The sequence below is a fragment of the Pistacia vera genome, unplaced genomic scaffold (assembly GCF_008641045.1).
Source record: "Pistacia vera cultivar Batoury unplaced genomic scaffold, PisVer_v2 Contig377, whole genome shotgun sequence".
Taxonomy (NCBI): domain Eukaryota; kingdom Viridiplantae; phylum Streptophyta; class Magnoliopsida; order Sapindales; family Anacardiaceae; genus Pistacia; species Pistacia vera.
Window position 1 is genome coordinate 187,629 of NW_022196198.1, and position 4,065 is coordinate 191,693.

General features: G+C 33.3%; 1 long non-coding RNA gene across 3 annotated transcripts; it reads right to left on the minus strand.

Annotated features, from left to right (window-relative positions):
- Positions 1-1,167: 1,167 nt before the first annotated feature.
- Positions 1,168-3,632, minus strand: LOC116140734. Of its 3 annotated transcripts, none has more exons than XR_004129695.1 (5): positions 3,416-3,632; positions 2,704-2,872; positions 1,681-2,605; positions 1,477-1,581; positions 1,168-1,391 (listed from the first exon to the last, which is right to left on the minus strand). It is a non-coding gene; the product is annotated as an uncharacterized LOC116140734 (long non-coding RNA). The 3 variants fall into 3 exon arrangements; XR_004129696.1 differs by having other exon boundaries at positions 2,704-2,876; XR_004129694.1 differs by having other exon boundaries at positions 2,704-3,632.
- Between the last annotated feature and the right edge of the window lie 433 nt (positions 3,633-4,065).

Sequence of the window (4,065 nt, forward strand, 5' to 3'; positions counted from 1 at the left end):
TTTAATTTTTTTAATTTTTTTTAACATCTTAACAATTTGTTATTGATATTTGATGAAAATAGTAAGTAAAATGGCTAAAATTGATGACTGATGAATGATGATTGATAATGATGAATTGCTTATATAAATTGGAATAATGCATAAAATCTTATTTTCTATGAAATAGTTTAAGAGAAATTTGTAAACTGCACAAATACATTTAAATTAAATAAAAGTAAGTTCTATTTCGGGTTTTGACTTGGCTTTACTTTGAATGAGAGCCTAGTGACTTTCAAAAAAGAAAAAAATTTAACTCAAGTGAGCTACTCAACTTGAGAGAGCTCACTCAGCTTGACTATTATAAAACACTTTATACATACGTTTAATATGAAAATGTATGGAGTTGAACTGTAAATCTATGAAATCGAAATAAAACCTCTCTGTAGTCATAAGTGGGACCAAACTAATTTTATTACTATGAGGAAGTTGTAACTTAATAAAGGTATAGTTACAAAAATTATTGTTTTGACTTAGTTATCCTTTATGCAACTAGTATAAATGTAAAGTATGCATTACATTAATAATTAATTAATGGAGCATGTCAAATCCAATGTATATAAATTGATTAAAGAGATAGACATAGAAAAAGTTTCATACCAAGAAGTTCTAAACATTCTTAAGAACTAAAAATATTTTCGTTTCAACAAAAAGGTATCCATGTTGATGAGTTATTATATACCTGGAAGTTTAAAGATGTAGTAACAACTCTAAAGCATAAATCATTCACTACAAGGAAAAAGGTCTTTCTTGACGGGTAGTCAAGAAAGGGGATACAATGATAGTTTTTGACCTGTCATTGTAGCCTCTGTTAAGAAAGGGTCATGACAGTTTTCGAACTATCGAGGACCTCTTGATAGATCCTTGACAGTTCAATAACTGCCAAGGATTTAACAGAAGTTGAACCAAATCCTTGACAATTCAATAACTGACAAGGATTTAATTGAATTTTAAATTTATTTTTTTTTTAGCCAAATTGTTGACAGTTTCATACTGTCAAGATTTCATTTGTTAATTTTTTTTTTTAAATTAGTGAAATTTCTTTATTATTACATATTAAATTATAGAATAGTCAAATGAAATGCTTCATAATATTATGACTATTCAACAATATGTAAATTGATCGAATAGTACATATATTACTGTTGCTCTGAGTAAACAAAATTGAACAACTGTATAAATTTTACAATATGCATAAACAATAATGAAAAGTTTGATACAAAGTTTTTGCCCTCATTGGCCTCTGACATCATTGAAACAACAATATATAACTAAAGAAAGTTTGTTTCATACATCGCTCATTCTACTCTGACTTCATCGACCTTTGCATCTTCATATATTTCTTTCCCCATGAACTACAAAAGTAAACACAATAAGACTAATCAACAAATATCAACTATATCTTATTATTCAAAACGAACCAAAAAAAAAATTATTTACATTGTTTTTCAGTAATGCCAACCCATTCTCGGCTATATCTCTCATGTATCTCATTATAGTCATTTTATAAAACCCACATTCAACGCATCCCGATTGAAAGGATCCCTATACAAAATTAATTCGGAAGTAAGCATTAATACTCAAAAGGTAAAACAATATTATAACTGAAAATTAATTGCTATTGATAATAACAATTCTACGCACCAATACTTTTTCCCACGAGATATTAGCCCATTTTTTGGACACCTTCCGCCCCAAGATTTAAATTGAAAGGCTTTGGCATTTATTTTAACAAGGCTTGTGACAATGCTATAACTTTCAAGGCTGTAGAATATATGCAGGCGCCAGCACCTACACAACTACACAGCTATAAAAAGTACAAACTCAATCCAAGCCAAATCATGACATAAAATTTTCAATAAAACCAGATCATTGTGGTTGAAGAGTGGATAACAAGCAGAATTCCAACATTTCAGTTCATTCACCTTGATGATTGCCCCTAGCAAGAACACTAGATATGTGAAAAAAATAATACTTCCAAACAAAAATTGGCAGAAGCAAAACAAATAATTACAATATCCCTTCAAACACAATTATTGCTTGAATGTTTAAACCCTCAATATCCCTTCAAACACAACAACTAATTACCATTCCACACCTTATGCAGATTCTTCACATGCAAATAACACCTAATTGTGCAACCATCTTCTTCAAGTTTGTTGCTTTTCCCAAGATTCTCTTACCCACAAAACGCACCATCGTAAGCATTCAATGCTCCTGAATAGCGCCTTGGCACACCAGGAGGTAATTTTCCTTTAGCTTGAAGTCTTACTTTGACAAGATCAGTTGGATTTGCAATTGTGATTGCTAGAGCACTTATTGATGAGATGACACGTCTTAAGAAATCAGAAAATGAAAAGGTACAAAAGTAAATTAAAGCATTTCACGTGTAAGAAAAAATATCTAACTATACGATTAAAGTCAACTTGTATCACATAATCTTGAAAGAAGCAAAACATAATTCCGAAAGCATTCAACCATTCCACTCCCTAGTCGTAAGCCCAGCAAGTATTTTCTTAGATAAAGGAACATCTGCAACAAAGTCACTACCAACATAGAAGTTTTTAACCTGTCAAGGACACGGTCCACAACCATGTATCAGATATTAGAAAGCAAACAAGATATCTATGGTAATAAGTGCACATTATATAGCGAATTAAAACCTACAATCCTCAACCCTCCAAATAAGCATTGACGATGCAATCCAGGTACAATTCCTTTTCAGAGTGCCGCTAGACCTTCTTCCCGAGCAATAGTACCAACTGTTCCCAACAAACCCCTGTATTTTGGTAAGGCCAATCCATCTCCAGCTACACCTTTCTTTTGCAGCTGAAGCCTAACTTTAGCAGTGTCCAAAGGAATAGTGCAAATCTACACATAATCACATAAAATTGGATAAGTAAAATGTGTTTCAAAGCCTACATATACTAGAATTCAACAATTAAGATGATAGTGCATATCAATGGAATTTAAAAAGCAAAACAGTTAAACAAACAGCACAGAGTTTCTCCAGGCCCAAATCGATCACCATCTCCATAAAATATTTTCCCGAACATATCAATATGATTCGCCAACTATGAGAAACTTCAACGTTAAAATCAAGATTACAAGTTGATTGTTACAGAAAAACATACATATTTGAAGATTTGACTTTACAAACAAAAGCCACTGCGTTCAAAATTTCATCTTTGATTACGAAAACTAAAATACCCATAAACAACTTAAGATTAAAAATCCAAACTTTGACTATTTACGACCACTTTCGAGTAAAATATTAAAACAAAGATCTTGACAAACCCGATCCAATCGAAAAGTCTCAAAGAAACACATGATCAGGTGATACATAAAATAATGAACAAGAGTTTGAGTTGACAAACACCTCGGCGAAACAAGCGGCAAAAGCGCTATTGGTGCAAGTACCAGCGAAGGAAATGTCCAATTTACCCTTGGCATCGGCCACCATGTTGAAGGCCCAGGAAATGAAGAGTGCAGAGAGCAGAGTGAAGTTGGTGAGTGAAATGAAGAGAAGAGTGGAGATTTAAAAAGAGTTTAGACACAAATATGGAGAGATAAAAGTGATTGGGCTAATACGAGGGTGCGTTTTGTGGGTAAGAGAATCTTGGGAAAAGCAACCAACTCGAAGAAGATGGTTGTGCAATTGGGTAGACCTGGGCATTGGGACTGGTCCCAGAAACCCGGCCCAAAGGACTGGTCCTAGAGGAGGGCTTAGTCTCAAACCAAACCAGGCCTATGGGAGGAGGGATCGGTCCCTCCTCCAAGACTTGAGTCTGGACCGATCCCAAGCCTGGGCCTAAACCAAATTAAAAATTTTTAAATAGTCCTTTAAAAATATCCAAAAACCTTCTGATAATTCTGCAATTATCAAAAATATTAAAGGTTAAATAATATTTTACAAAAAACAAAAACAAATAAATAGAACATGACGACCCCCCCCCCCCCCCCCCCCCTTCTCTGTCATTCTCTATATCTCTCTACTCCAATCTAATTCTTATTCATATTTTCTTCAAT